The sequence below is a fragment of the Alligator mississippiensis genome, chromosome 2 (genome assembly GCF_030867095.1).
Source record: "Alligator mississippiensis isolate rAllMis1 chromosome 2, rAllMis1, whole genome shotgun sequence".
NCBI lineage: Eukaryota > Metazoa > Chordata > Crocodylia > Alligatoridae > Alligator > Alligator mississippiensis.
Genome location: NC_081825.1, coordinates 93,995,301 through 94,012,340, shown reverse-complemented (window position 1 = coordinate 94,012,340; position 17,040 = coordinate 93,995,301).

Here is a 17,040-nt window from a genome sequence, read left to right as displayed (position 1 = left end):
GTTCGGTGGCCCAGCTTCAACAAGGTGAGTCAAAAGCACACCCAAGGAGACATGACTACAGATGTGGAACGGGAAGCTGAAGAAAATACCTGACAGCAAAAAAATATGCATTTCAGCAACCGAGTTCTTACCACCAGGGGCTGACAAATGGTAGCAAAGGAGGTGATGTCTTCACCACCTATGTACTAGAGTCAGACCTTCCAAGGAACAAATGAAGAAGTGGGGCTATACGACTGGCTCAACCACCTGTGACTGCGGCACAGAGCCTCAGACTATGCAACACCTGCTGCAATGCCTACTGTTTGAAGGCACATGTACAATGAAAGATTTTGCAAAGTACAATAAACTAGCACAAGCATGTGTAACAAAATGATCAAATGTGGTATAGAGGCACAAGAAGAAGAAGAAGAAGGTGGATAGACAGGGAATGGGGAGAGTGCCTGTCCTTCCCCACCACTTGCTCTATGGCATCTACTGCCTTTTGGTTAGTGCGCTGTCTCAGGAGGTGGGAGATGACAGTTTGAATCTCAGCAGTAGCATAATGTGGGGTAGGGGAGTGGGGCATGTACCCAGTGCTCTGTCTAAAGGGAGGAGAGCCAAAGGACAAGTTGTGAAGGCGGGGAGCTTCATCCAAGGCATCCAGCTTGCCTCTGCTGCCTACTTCTCTGACACCCATTACCAACCTAGGCAGTGTGCGCTCTGGTGTGCTAGGCATTCTGGGAATTGTAGTTTTGTAGAGCAGCTGCAGAGTGTTTTGTTCCTGCTGGTGGGGGGGAGAACTGATCCTTACTTTTTTCTTGCTGAATTCAGCTTCCCCCACAACACTTCTGGACATGGGTTTCAGTAGTACAAAGTGGGGTGAAAGTTTCCCTCCACTACCAGTCTAGAGCACTGTGATTCTATGATTCCCAGAATGCCCTGCACGCCTCAAGATTGTCTGGCGCTCTGCTTTCTCTAGTTCCTGTGCCAGCAATCAAGAAGGTAGGAGCATAGGAAAGGAGAGGAGAGCAGAGGAGAGGAAGGATGAGAGATTGCTGCATCCGGCACATTTTTTTTCCATGCTACACCTCTAAAAGGGGAGATCCTCCCCCTCCCACTGTTTCTTAAAAAGACTGAATCCTGATCGGTTTTAGAAAGAAAGGCTGTAGGTGCCTAAATTCAGGTCTTGGGTTTTCAGATGCTAATCCTGAGTGGAGAGGGTCAACTAAGCACTAAAGAAAGGCAGGATTAAAGGCCCATACCTGGTTCCAAGCAGTTCTCTGCTAGCTCCATTGTTTGGAGGCATCTAACTCTTCCTCTCTCAGGATGCTGGATGCCATGATGGGGCCAAGGTGCCTAAAAGTTAGGTGTTGCAAATCCTAGTGTTGTGGGGCACATCCCCACGAACGTGCATGTATGGTTTGTGGAGCCAGTAACTCATCTGTGGCGGGTGGATGTGGTAAACAAAACCCGCAGGAAAAAAAAGCGGAGCAGTGCACTCATGAGCAGCACTCCCTTGCAGCACGGAGAAATGTGTGGTATGTGGCACCACAGAAGTGTTTGCAGTGACACAAACCACGTGGCCGCACTTGTCTGGACACAGTCATGGTGTCCAAATCCTTCTCTGGATCTGACACAAAAAGCCCAAACTCGGGGGAGGCAACCTTCAACTCCATTGAAGGGAAGTCTTGGGTTATAGCTATACTGCAGACTGCATCCAATGAAGGGATACTCAAGATGACTGTAAATAAACACGCTCAAGTAATCTGTCTAGTTGCAACAGCACAGAGTGCAATACAGGCAAATTAAATATAATTTACTGTACAGCTAGTAATGAGTCTTTCCAGAGACTCAACAATTATGCTATGCTTATCCCTTTTGTCAGCAAATTTGCATGCCTGGTACAATAAGAACCAACTGGTTAAGGTATTGTTGGCATATCAATATTGCTGTACAATAAATTACAAATCCACCTCCAGACTCTCCATCAGCTATTATTTAGAAGACAAGACAAGCCAGAAACAAGCCTGTTTTCTTTGTATGGTGTGAGCAGCTGTTTCTATGAAATTTACACTAGAAACAGATTGGGAATTTGCATTTCAGTTTGATCCAGCTTTCACGTTACCTTATCATGAAAATGTGGAGAGTGAGTTCTGCATAAAAGGTTCTATTTTGACTGATATTTAATGCAAAAATCAGTAATAAACAGGAAGTCTCTCAATCCTTAATTCCAGTAATGTATTTTCCCTTTTCATCTATTGATGAACACACTAAACTTGTGCCTATTTACTGCGGTTAAAGGAGGAAAAAAAGATTCATATGGACACAATCTGTTTTCTTCAGATACTCTTTTGGCTTCTTATATTTACTAGAATTATTTGGGGAGTCTATATATTATCTGCAGACTTGATTTCTTAGACTTTACTCTTTTTACATGTCTTGTATCATTGTCAATACACTAGGAGATTATTTGTCTCTTTGGAAAGAGCTGTGACCTGACACCACCAGGATCTATTCCCTCTTTCTAGAACTATTTGACACATTTACAGTTGAACATGCAGATCTCAGATGCAGCTCTTAGTCATTTACAGACTCACCAGTAATTTTCCTGTTTGTTGGAAGACTGTCATCCTTGTATCGAGGGATTGCTGCCACTGACAGGGAGATTGTACAACAAAAATATCTCTCAGAAGCAAGCATTAGCTATCAGTCAAAGGTTTCTTTTCCAAATGTTCTGCTCAGAAAAGGCTAATGATAGCTAGTTATTCAATAAACTCATCTCTAATAACTGTCCATTTATAGTTAATGCAGGGGCAGAAGTAGAGCTGCTCAAAGAAAGACCTCTGCTGTTGGTTCACCAATGAAACAGTTGATAAACTTAAAGTAGCTTCCCACAGGAGACTGTCTGGGTGTATCCAGATGGGTGCTCACCTGTGTTTCCCCAGGGAAAAATAGCAGTGGCACATGGTTGTGCCACTGCTACTTGTCCCTGGGGAATGCTCCTGCACGTGTACTCTGGCATGCGGCAAGTTGCCCTGGGTGGGGTAGGGGAGGCTTGGCCCAGCCTCCCCTACCCCACCCAGGGCAACTTGCTGCATGCTAGAGCATCTAGGCTGGCCCCAGCAGCCTTACCTGGAGTCCTGGGTGCTTCCCAGGGCTCCAGTGGCGGTGATCCAGTGCGTGGAGCCTGGCTGGCTGTCAGAGTATGGCTCTGGCCAGCCAGGCTCCATTTTCAGGTGGCACACATGGCCACCACATGCGCCACCCTGCTTATTTCAGGCAATAGTTTTTTTGACACCGGGATCTCTACTGTGTAGCAAACACCTGCGTGTGTGGTGTTTGCAGTTTGCAACACCGCAGACAGGTCTGCATACCACATGTGAACGCTCATCTGGATGTGCCCTCTTAGAGCAGAGGTATCAAACTCACCCAGCTGCCCAGGCTGAATCTCAGGGCTCCTTAGGACCCACCTCCAGCAGCAGGGCAAGCCTAATCAGAGTGCTGTGGGGGGAAATGCAGCCACAGACATGTGTCCCCAGCAGCCACTAACATGTTCCCAACAGGGCTCCCTACCCCAGATTTCAGCAATGGGCCTCACTCCTGAATTTCCATCCCCTCTATGAGTTCTGTGCGGCAGATGACACTGGTCTATGGGCCAGATCAAGCCCATGAGCCATATGTTTGACACCCACCACTGTCACAAAGGGAAGAGCAGGAAGGCTACCACATAGCTTTTCTCCACTTGAGCACCTCCTCAGAGTGCGAGGGCTTCTATTTTGAACTTCTTGCACCTACGTGGGGGGAGGAGGGTAGGGAATAAAGTTGGGTGGGGACTATACAAAACATTGTGATATTTTCTATGTTTGAATTTTAAAATGTTGACATGATATCCTCTTCCCCATTCCATTTCTAATGGACAGTAAGTACCTGCTGAAAATATGAGGGAGAATGCTGCTCTTTGGCCAGTGCTTCCATTTGATGTACACAGCGAGGATGTTAGGCAAAGTGTCCATGGCGTGCTAGATGCTAGTATAGAAACATGTGGGAGAGAATGATTTTTGGAGCACTGTGTATTTTTAGCAAGTCGTCTAGTCTGTTTTTCAAGCATAAAGGGTACATCACCAAGGGTATAAAAATTTAATGACTCTCCAATAAATATGATTTTACTTGACAGTACATTTTACTTTTCAGAAATTCACACGAGAGGGGGAACCTATCATTTAAATGTACTCTTTTGACAAATAAAATACATCCTTTCTTTTTAAATGCAGTACTTTAAACAAATAGGCACCAGATTATTTCATCCCATCCAAATCCTTTAGCTTGCTTTTGAAAGGCTGAAAATGTTAACGAAATGCACAGTTCTGGGAGAGAAATTACTTCTGAGAGGTGATAAATGAGTAGAAAAAGACTTGAGATATGAAATATTACTATAGCTGCAGTCCCATACCTGCCATTCAAACAAAAGCTGTTAGAAGATCTAAAATATGATCCTAAAAAGAACATTGTACCAGTACCCAGAGGAATGCACTACTGTAATGAAACCTTCTAGGTAAAGAAATAGCCATTTTATTAAACAGAGAAAAAACTAACTGCCTCATTTAACATATTATAGATTAATAGATGCTTAGGTCGGAAGGGATCTTAGCAGATCATCGAGTCCAACCCCCTGCCCTGGGCAGGAAAGAGTGCTGGGGTCAGATGACCCCAACAAGGTGCATGTCCAGCCTCCTCTTAAAGACCCCCAAGGTATGGGGGTCGGACTCGATGATCTATTGAGGTCCCTTCCGACCCTAACATCTATGAATCTATGAATCTATGGTAGGGGAGAGCACCACCACCCTTGGAAGCCCATTCCAGATTCTGGCAACCCTTACCATACAGAAGTTTTTTCTGATGTCTAACCTAAATGTGCTCTCCATCAGTCTGTGGCCATTGTTCCTAGTTACTCCAAGGGGTGCCCTGGTAAACAGAGCATCTGCTACTCCTTGCAGCCACAAGATCACCTCTCAGCCTTCTCTTGAGGCTGAAGAGTTCCAGGACCCCCAATCTCTCCTCGTAGGGCTTTGCCTGCAGGCCCATAACCATACAAGTGGCCCTCCTTTGAACCCTCTCAAGGTTGTCCACATCCCTCCTGAAGCGTGGTGCCCAAAACTGGATGTAGTACTCCAACTGCAGCCTGACCAATGCTGTATAAAGGAGATGTATCACCTCCCTGGGCCTGCTTGTCATGCACCTGCTAATGCATGATAAAGTGCGGTTAGCTTTACTGATTGCTTCATCACATTGACAACTCACATTCATCTTGGTGTCAACAATGACTCTGAGATCTCTTTCCACTGCTGTGCTGCTGAAAAGGTCCTCCCCCATCCTGTAAGCATGCTGGTGATTCCTTCTCCTTAGGTGCAGCAATTTGCACTTGTCCTTGTTGAACTGCATCCTATTCTGTTCTGTCCACTTTTCCAACCTGCCCAGATTGGCCTAGATTTGTTCTCTACCCTCTAGTATGTTAACTTTACCCCATAATTTGATATCATCTGTGAATTTCAACAGAGTGCTTTCCACGCCCTCATCCAAGTCATTGATGAACACATTGAACAGCACCAGTCCAAGGACTAAGCCTTGTGGGACTGCATTGCCTACATCTTTCCAAGTTGATACCTGTGGCGGGCCAGTAGCACAGTGCTCCTGCACTGATCCACCCACCTCACTGCACTGACCACCTTCCAGGCTCTGAGTGCCTCCCTGGGGGCACCTCACTTCTGGCCGACCCTCTTCCTGGTGCACACTCACTAACCTGGGGGTAGCACCGCCACCACCCAGGGTGTGGCCTGATCTTGGCACTGTGCCCCCTGGGAAACACAGGCCTAGTAGCCCTTGAGGGTACTCGACCCACTTCAAAAACTTGGGGTGCTTCCCTCAGACTGAAGCACAAATAGTGATCTCTCTTAGTCAGCCAAACCAAGGGGACCTCATGGTATAATCTAGCCCTTCTCCCAATAAGTCTCCCATGCTAGGTACAGAGAAGAACTTGTACCAACTTTATTGGTTACAAGGAGTAGGTTTAGAATAGGGTACAGGGTAGAGCAATATCAGAGAAATCCCATAGAGCAAACAGGGTGACTGGGTAGCCTTTGATCACACATCTGAGTTACTGCAAGCTATATATCTAGTTAGATCTCAGGTAGCTTACTTAACAGTATTGTCCAGAGGCAGGTGGAGATTCCCTCTGGAGACAGGCAGTTTACTGATCATGAGTTTCAAGAGAGAGCAAGTATTAGATGGTCCAGCTCTTCTCTCTCTGAGTTTTCATCATGACTAGTACCCCTCCTCCTGGGCAGACCTTAACTTATATAGACCTTATGACCTCATTTACCTGGTCTAATGGAGGCCAGCAGACCTGTTGGCTGCCACTGAAATGTATCACTGGTTGCCGGGCAAACTGGCAGGGTCTCTAGCCCCCTCCCAGTCAGGTTGGCAATGCTTAGAACAATAGGGGGCATAAGCCCCTCACCCAGGTATATGATGCCAGTCACGTAGGCAGAGGGAGGAGGTTTCCCCACTCCCTCAGGAATGTATCCAACTCAGGTTACCTAAGGAGACAGGCTGTCTGCTCTCTGCAGGGCCCATATGAACCAAATTGTCACAGAGCAGAGTTTTTGGGGAGAGACAGAGGTGGTCTTCTGCCACAATACTGACCCATCCACCACCATTCTCTGTGTGCGACCCCTAAGCCAATTTGCCACCCACCTGGCCATGTAATCATCTACATCACAGCCGCTCAGTTTATCTGTGAGACTAGAATGAGATATTGTATTGAAGGCCTTCTTAAAATAAAGATGCAAGGAAACCCTTCTACCCAGTGGGGATTCCCTCTCCCCAAGCAACTTGTACTGAAAAGTATTGAATTTCTTTTAGGAATGCTTCCTCTTAGGTAAAAAAAGCAAGTTCATGGAAGGTCATATTGGTATTGGGTTTTCTTCATTCCCATCAGCACTTAAATATCTCGTGGAATAAAGACACTACAGGAATAGTATGATGCTTGCTCACTACACAATGGGCTGTATGCTTATAGATTAAAAGCGAGTATATATTTTTCTTATACTAAGTATCTTATTTTCTAGTTAAAGACATCATTTTTCTCAAGTAAGCTCTATTGTACCACTCATGCTTTCTTAACTAAATACTTAAAAAAGATTTTTTTTTGATTCTTTATTTGAAATGGACTGCTCATCAAACATGTCATTTGACAACTCCTATAAGATCTCACTTGTAGGCTTGGGTGCATACAGGATGGGAGCAAGTGAGTGGGACTTTTTCCTCAGGAGGCAGTCCCAGGATTATCAGGGAGGCAGTACAGAATGGCTTAAATGGCTAAAGGCAACATGACGGGCTGAAAGCCCTGGGGCTCTTTAACCTGGAAAAGCGCAGGCTCAGGGGTGATCTGATGGCCACCTATAAGTTTATCAGGGGTGACCACCAGTATCTGGGGGAATGTTTGTTCACCAGAGCGCCCCAAGGGATGACGATTAGGTCGAATGGTCATAAACTACTACAAGACCGTTTCAGGCTGGACTTAAGGAAGAATTTCTTTACTGTCCGAGCCCCCAAGGTCTGGAACAGCCTGCCACCGGAGGTGGTTCAAGCGCCTACATTGAACACCTTCAAGAGCAAACTGGATGCTTATCTTGCTGGGATCCTATGACCCCAGCTGACTTCCTGCCCTTTGGGCAGGGGGCTGGACTCGATGATCTTCCGAGGTCCCTTCCAACCCTAATGTCTATGAAATCTATGAAACATCATGAGAAAACTGAGCCAGTTGATTCTCTGCAGAGCCTCAGCAGCCAGGCAATATAGCCATGATCATAAACAGAGTCTTTGTAACTGTAATGGGAGTCCATGGTGAGAGAGAGACTTGGATAATGGGACCTGCACACTGCTGTTTCCACAAACTTAAATTTGTCATAAAGCGCCAATGTATTTATAATCTAGCCATGGAATGGTAGCCGAGCCATGAGGCACAGTGGCCAAGCCATCTCTAGAGGTGAAAATTTGAACCCCACTTTGGATCTATGCCAAACTCCACTCCTCAGCTGTCTCCTGGCTGAGGCTGGGACATTACACCCTGCCCCCAGAAGCTTTCTGCTACTGAGGTGTGGACAATATTCCCCTGCCCCAGCAGCAGGGAGCTCCTAGCTCTGGCTCCCTGATCAAGGGTAGGGGACGTGGAAAGAGCCACAGGTCCCAGACCCCTGCCCCAAACAGCTGGTAGTTGGGGAGCTTGTTTTCCACTCAGCTCTGCAACTGCAGAGCTGGGTGAGGAACAGGCTGGGGAACAAGCTCTGGGGTTTGTTCCCCATTCAGCTCCATGAGCATGAAGCAGGGTGGGAAACAGGCTGGGAACCTTGTTTTCTACTCAGGTTCACAAGCATAGAGCTGGGTGGGAAACAAGCTGTGGGGCTTGTTCTGCGCTCAGCTCCATGATAATGGAGCTGGTTGGAAAACAAGGTCCCCAGCCTATTTCCACCCAACTTCACACTCACAGAGCTGGGTGGGGAACAGGCTTCCCAGCCCCTGCCGGCAGGGAGCTCCTAGCACCAGCTCTGCACCATGGGGCCAGCACTGGGAGACCTTTATCTGGTGTCTCTAGATAAAGGTCTCCCAGTGCCGGCCCCATGGTCACAGACCTGGCGTTGGATGATATGGATCTCTTAGCAGCAGTCCTGTGCCCATGGAGCTGGTGCTAGGACATAAGGATCCCAACCCCCACTTCACAATCACAATCTCAGAGCAGAGGGCTTGGAGGTCTCTGCTGCTGGGGCAGGAGGACATAGTCCGTGCCTGGGCTCCAGTGGTGGAGCCTGTCCTGGCAGCAGGCAACTCTAAGGGGCAGGGAGCAATCTCCCACCCTTTGGTGGACATTTGTCCAGGAGCAGATTTGCTTACAGTCAGGTGTCTACACAAGTACTGCTGCATGGTTACTAATTAAAAGTAAATTCGCTACTTGCATCTGCAGGTAGCAATTTACTCATGATTAGTGAGGTTTATTGCATAGTAAGCATGTGCATGTGTAGACACATGTGCTTACTTTGCAGTAAACTATGCTACTGTACAGTTAAGCATCTCGTGTAGATGCTCCCCTTGTGTATTCATATAGCAGGCACCTTACAATAAACAGATGAACTCAGAGAGTACATAATATTCACAAACTATTACAGAGGTATCCCAGTCAGACACAAAGAACTTGGAGCCAAGCAAAGAGGGGAGAGAGAAAGTGAATTAGGACTACAAAAGAAAGAGTTGACACAGATAGCAGTGAAGAGAAGCTAGGCCCTGAAATGGCTCAGGGGGAAGGTAACATCAGAGCAACCCCAGGACATCCCATTGCAGTAGCAAAGATCTAGAAAGTAAAAAACAGCTCATGAAGGAAGAATCAAATGTTTCTAACCCAATCACCTTTTCTCTTCCAGATCACCGTATCCATAATGTAATGCTCTGATGAAGAATCTGTTTCTAGCCACTTACCCTTGGAAATTATACAAAAGGATGAGCCTTAATAGGAAACCCTACATAAATCTCTCCTTGACAGAATGACATACAAAAAAATAGAACTCTTGGTTCCAAAATGATACCTTTTATTAGACCAACTGGGAAATTGCAAGACAATTGTCCTTTTCTGCAAGCTTTGGGCATCAAAGTCCCTTTGTCAGGCTCTGAGAAAAGTATAGATGGTACAAGATGGTGAAAAGTCCCCATAGGTAGGAAATAAACTGCATTTTTGCAGAGAGGGAGCTGGAGATGGAAGTTCCATCCCTCTGGGTCCATGAGAGTGTCTTTGTGAGCTGTGTTGAGTAGCTCTTTGATGTGTTGATCAGGTAGAATTCCTTCCCTGGAGGTGTCAGATGGCAGGCAGGGAAGTAAAAGGTATCATTTTGGAACAAAGAGTTCGTTTTTTTGTATGTCTTCTTGTCTCAGACCAACATGGCTACCAAGTACATCCTTGACAGAATGACATGCAGGGCAGGTTGTAGCCGTGGAAGCACAGGGCAGCAGTGGGTCCTGAGTGGCAGTGGTGCAAGCAGCCAGCAGGAGTGGCAGCTGTTATTTCTCCACCTTGCCTATTCTCCACATCAGTGTTCAGGGTTGCTGCTCCAGTTGCCCCATCTTAGTTACACTACTGAATATTGTTATTAACATACTTGAAGTGTTACACAATTCAGTCTACTAGATGAGTTCTAGAAGAGGAAGGCACCAGTGGTGTGAATATGAGGTGTTCAAAGAGTCTTTTCAATGTACCTGACTGAACATAGACATTTATTTTTAGGATAAGGATGTCAAAAAAGTAGACACCATAGGTAATAGGAAAGAGGAATCAGATCAGAATTCTTAGGAAGTAAGAATAGCATGAAGCTGCAGTCTGCTAGGTGCTATTAAATACGATACAACTTCTTAGATTTGTATCAGAAGAGTTTGTTGAGTTCTGTGAACTGCCCTGAAGCTCTTTTTCTAACCTCTATTAATCAACTTCTTTTTATTCCTTTTATTCAGCTCAGCATCAGCAGCAATGGGGCCAAGTGAAGTCAAGTAGCTGCTAGATATTTGACGATAAGTCCTTAGCTTGCAGCTGATAACTTCTGGGGCCTACCATTTAAAATTGTTCTCCTAGCCAAATGCTGGCCTTGTATTCTAAGCCATATAAACCTCTAAAAATCCAGATAGCAAAAAGAAAGAGAAAGTTTAGAGGAGAAAAGCACACAAGGGCTCTAAGCCACCTTTAAAACCCAGAATGAGAATCCATGAGAAGGGTAATGCATACTAAGATCCCAAGAGAGGTAGCAAATTCTGGAAGAATAAGTGCAGGTTTAGGTTTTAGTCTTTTCTAATCTGGGCTCTTTTGCTGACTTGCTGTTGATGTTGTGTGAGTCACTGCATCTCCTTACTGCAGCTTTGTCATCACTAGTAAGGTTGGGGATTAGCATTCTTAGCTATCTCAAAGAAGTGGTGGGAGGATCAGGTAGGTAATGTCTGTATGGTGTCTTGAACAAATCAGGTATTACATAAGTGCTAAACTCTATAATTCTTTTCAAAAGGGTGAAGAACTCATGACAAACTGAAACCAGTGGGAATTGTGGGTGCTCAGCGCATCACAAGCTAACTTTTTTAGAAACACAGGCGTTTCGGTTTCTCATTATGACAGGGAGGCTCTGCCTGAGCTCTTCAACTGCAAAGATGCATCCTACTTTTTTCAAGTGCTCCGAGTGATAGTCAAGAGCAAGGCCTGTCCAAATAATCTGGTACATGCTGTATGAGTTGGTGCACGCACATTCTTGCAGCAGATACTGCTGAAACAAGTATTGCCCATGTATTATTTTACTGTGACAATAGGATGGTCATTTCATTAAAGGCAAATTGAATTCTTCTGTTCACAGACCCAAGTAGTTCAGTGAATGGTGAAGCCAGCATGGTTCCAGGGCATGAGGGCAGCAGAATTTCAGGCCCCTGGCATCCTGCAGAGCTGCACGCAGCATGTAAAGATCCTTGAGAACAGCAGGCAGGCAGAGGGAAGCCCACAGAGACAAAGCATATTCCCTGCTCATGGTAATGCTGCTGTGTGACCCTCTCTCAGCAGGTCACCTTTGTAGAAATCATTGTAATTCAGAGGCAGAAATAGTTGTGGCAAACTTATTATGGTAGCAAACACCTCCAAACATGGGCGACTGGTGCCACCTTAGTCAAGGGTGGGGCATGTGCCCCCCCAGTGACCAGTCAGTGACAGGGGGTGGGGAGGAGGCCCCCCCCGCAGCCGATTGCGCCAGCTGGGAAGCAGCCATGGTGCTCCCACTCCCTGGCCGGCACTTGCAAGGAGTGCACCAGTGCTCCTGCCTGCCCCCCAGCCTGTTGCCTGAGCAGGGAGCGCAGCCTGACAGGGGGTGCACCAGCGCTCTCAGGGGATGCACGTGCACCCCGATGTACCCTCTATGCATCACCACTGCCTCCAAACCCTGTCTGTAATCAGCATAAGTCATTTATCAAAAATTCATAGCACTGATTTTTGCATATTAGTCATGACACCAAAATGTTTTCTCCTGTTGAATTGTCATATTTCCCTGCCCGTTTTATGATCTTGTTTACACATGAACTTTGCAGATTAAAAACGTTGCAACAGCTAGTAGAAATGAGTGTCTAACAGCACAGAGGATGATATTACTCAGATTCTTCCCTACTTCTGGACAAATATGAACTGAAAATATAACCCAGAAATCTTCATGCAACTATGGTTAAGTCAAATCTTAACCAGAACACACACACAATTACTTAAGATAAACAACAGGGGAAAAATGGAAGTGAATAATTGAAAGCATTTAAAGTCTGGCATGTGAAATATATTTAAATTACGAATCTTCAGACAGGCTTTCTGAAAACACTTACCATGCTTTTTGCTACATTTAGCACTGTGTTATTAATCCTGAGGTTTTTGCACCTGCCTCTGCCTTTGAGTTATTTTCACATAACCTTGCTCTTTGAAATGATACTTGTCAAACCAAATTTTACAGATTGTATTTGTAAAACAAGATATCATTAGCAGCTGATCTGGCTCTGAGTGGGTTACAAATGCACAGCCATTTGCAAATGCTAATTATCTAATGAGATATTCCAACATTTTTCTTGATACACCTCAAAATGACTAATTTTGCCTGAGCAGAATCTAATTTTGTTGCCAGAGAAAGGAAACAGTTTGTTGTACCTACTATTTCTAAAGGAAAAACTATATAATAGATTGATGTTTTTCAGCTATTTCATACTATCTGCTATATAATACCAAGGTCAGATTTTATTCCTTATTGAGTAGACAGGTCAATTTTGGATTTACTGGCCATGTCTACATGAGATACTGACTAAACAAGTCCTAAACGAATGCACAGTAACCCAAGTTACTGTGCAGTAGCACCGATAAACGCCTTTTTTGTGGTGCTATTGCATAGTAGCCTCACTACTGTGCGGTAGCATCATGTCATGGTTGTTGCCACGCAACGCTACTGCGCAATAGTATCGGGGTACTGCACAGTCAGCATCTCATGTAGACGCAGACACAGGGCATATCTACACAAGACGTTTACTGTGGAGCTGCCTAATTAGTCCCACAGTAAACATCTCAGCACCTTCATGTGTGCCCCTATTTGGGTACAGGAAACTAATAAATGCCATAGCACAGTAGTACTTGTAAGTACAAGTACTACCCTGCTGTGGAGTTTTTTCATGCATAGCAGAGCAAATGTAGATGCTGACCTGGCTGGCTGGGGCACAACAGTGCTTCTGTGCAGGGGCTGCCTGCTGGCTATCCCCACACTGAAGCATCCTCATGCCCCAGCCAGATCTTCCACAGCACATTGAGCCCAGGTGGAGCAGCCCTAGGCTGGCAGGCTGACCTCCTGCCAGCTGGGGCTGCTTTGACCAGGCTCCACGTACTATGCATGAAAAAACTCTGGAGCTAATTTCTCTGGAGTTAATTGCTCCCAGGTGCACGTTCAAATAGAGCACCTGGGAGCAAAGAACTCCGGCTCAATAAGTGCCAAAGTTTATTCATGTGCACTAATTGCAAATGTAGATGTGCTCACTGTGTAATATGGATGAATGAAAGTGGGCAGAATTATTCAAGGCCTCATAGGAAAGAGACTCAACATAGTCAGAAAGGTGAGCCAAAGGGGAGATTAAAAGAGAAATTTTGGGAACATGGTCAGGACAAGGGGTAGGGGAGGTAATATCAGTAGCCATGTTGCATGGAGCCAGCATGGTGCTCAGGGAGCCTATTGGCGTGAGCAGTCAAACCAAGTTTGCAAGAGTTTAAACAAAAACAGCTCTAGATTTCCTATGCTGAGGTTACTTTCCATCCTGAATGACTGATTGTGTTTCTTTATGTTACCCCACATCCTGTCTGAAGCCACTTGTTCTCTTATCTTACATCATAAGCGTTTGGGGGAAGTGACCACTATTTTGTTCTGTGTTTATTCAGCACCTAATACAATACCCATGATTAGGGCTTGTAAGGATTACTGCCGTACATATGCAGTATTGTATCTACTATATGTATACTGCAGTGCTGCAGCAATGATATTGACAATCTTTATAAGGGCCTCCACAATCTTTCTGGCCTCCCTTCTCAGATCAGCACAGATGATGATTATTTTTACCTAACGAATACCCTTGAGATGCTGAAAATGTTTTTGTTTTGCTCCCTGGACTTTTGGAAGATCCTCTCCAGCCTCCATTAAAATCTCAGGCAAAATTTCCACTGTAGTGGTAATGCATCTGACCCTTGTTGAACTGAAAAAAATCATACTGGTGCAAGCTGTGCCTAGAAAAAAAACAATACTGGGAGAACTGATATGTCCATGGGGTTTAATAGTTGATTGGGAATAGCTGTTGCCAAGATTTTGCCTGCAAAACTTTGTACCTAGATACACGAGTAGCATTTGGTCCCTTGTATGCCGTAGAACGACTTCAAAATGGTGCTAGTTTTCCTATCTGCCTTTAGGGCTCTGTGACCCAGCACTGATGAGAATGAATGCTAAGAAGCCCTCTGTACATTACCTGTACACTTACTAACTTGATATTGTATGTGCCAAGAAGTGTACATGAACTTGGTGCAGCTAAGAAAGTTTGTTCCAAAAACTCATTTATGCTTAATCCTGCAGGATTTATCTGGAGATGAGAGACAGGGAAAGATATTTAAAAATATGTTTCCATTCTCTAACAACTTGGCTTTCTGTTAAGTTTTTCAAAAGATTCATTTGCTAGAAAGCAATATACGGGCAGGAGCTTCATTCTGTAGTGCAGCAATACAAGACATAAATGGAAAATAGAAAATGTAAGCCCATATGGAAATATTATTAAATGCCAACACTATATTTAGGTACTGAAATACTTAAGCATTGGAGTGATCTCTCTATAGCAGGAATTGGCTTGTGGAGAGTTACAGCGCTTGAAAAGTAACTTCAGCATCAAAGGCACATGTTGTCATCTATGTTTGGACAGGCAAGTTTAAATGAATGAAAAATGTGATTCACCTATAAAGGGAATGTGATGAAAAGTGAAGCACAACACATGGCATTTCCCTTCTCAGGACCAGAAATTTACAGATTTGCCTTTGTTTTAAGCAATCCAGTCAGAATCTACCCAGAAATAAAGGATCTCCAAACAGCCCATTCATCAGTGAACAATTCAGTGAAGATACTTACTTCACAGCAGTAGGATCTCATTGACGTTTACTCTTCCCTCCGATGCATGAATGCATCTGAACCCTGCAACCCTTACTGCTATATGGCAGTTCTGTTCTAGGTGTAGGAATTCACCAGTAATTTATTAACGCAGACAAGTAAACCATGACTCTCTCCAAACCTTCAGCTGAAACAATAAGGGAATAGTGAGGAATGCACCTTAACACCCTTAAAGAAAAATCCATTATTTTAAATCAGAAAACAATGGGCAGGTATGGGCTGTACTGGAGAAATGAAAAGCTAGCTAAGGTTTAACAACTTTAAGTGAAAAAAGGGAATTTAATTCTTATTTTTGGGTGATTTTTTCCCCCCAAATCTTTTAATTACTTAAGATTTTTTTCAGTCAAATTTTTCTTCTTCCATTATATAAATAGCACTTGTATGCTAATATTATGATTATTATTATTCATAATAGTAGCTGATGAAGTAGGCTGTAACCTACAAAAGCTCATGTCTCTCAGAACAAGTTGGTCTATAAGGTACCACACTACCCTGCCTTCTATCTAATATCATGTTTGACTCTTCATGATTAGAGCTTCCTAAGTCTTATCCAAACCACTTTTTCTTTCACTCTTTTAAAAATAGAAGATTGCAGGCTTAACATTACAAACAAAATGCAAAGGTGGAAATGTTGCTGTGCCAACTGTGTTCAATGAGAGGCCAAAGCCAGTACCAATCTGAGCTCACTCCTGTACTTCACTCTAGGCCTGTGGTTTTCAATCTCTTTAGGCTCAAGTTACCTCATTAGACTAGAGGTATCCCCTCTTTAGACTAAAAGCAAACCTCAGAAAATGTCAGCTCTTAGTTTCCACACATCTTTTGATTCTGGAAAAAATAATACATCAGTTTTTCTATTGCAAACAACTTAGAAAGACCACAATAGGTCAGAATATTTTTTAACACTGTGGATTCTTATTTGAAATCATATGGTTTATCCTGTTAATCATTTTTGCATACTTAACAGTACTAACATTGTGTAGCACCCTACAGCACCCCTGAAAGGATCTCAAAGCACCCTGCTTGAGAATCACCGCTCTGGGCCTGCTGCCTCTGACAAAGCCAGTAGGTATCCACCCCTGCTAATGTACCTTTGCCAACAATTAGTAAAGGTTTTGGTTTTGCTAGCCTAAGCAACCATTTGTTTTGTCTGTTCGATAAAGCCAATACTGTCAGCCAATTCCTGGATACGAATACAAACATGCATCCCTTTGGGACTTTAGGTAAGCGCAAGATAGATACCAACCCACCAACTGTTCATGCTGACCTGGAGGGGTTGAATGTATTTAAGTTAACAGGCTCTGATGATCTTCATCCTAGGGTACTTAGGGAATTAGCTGGAGTTATAGCGGATCCACTGGCTCAACTGTTTGAGCACTTGTGGCACTCAGGACGGGTCCTGGAGAATTGGAAAAGGGCCAATGTGGTCCCTATTTTCAAGAAGGGGAGGAAGGAGGGACCAGGTAACTATAGGCTGGTTAGCCTCACCTCTATCCTTGGCAAGACCTTTGAGAAAATTGTTAAGGATCAAATTTGTGGGGGACCAGCAGGTAAAATAATGCTAAGGGGCAACCAGCATGGGTCCATACCACGCAGATCCTGCCTGACTAATCTAGTCTCTTTTTATGACTGGGTCACAAAATGCTTGGATGAAGGAATAGAGGTAAATGTTATTTACTTACATCTTAAAAAGGCCTTTGACACAGTGTCACACCCAATTCTTATAAATAAATTAAACAGTTGCAATGTAGATTATTACATAGTCCGGTGGGTAGAAAATTGGCTTATG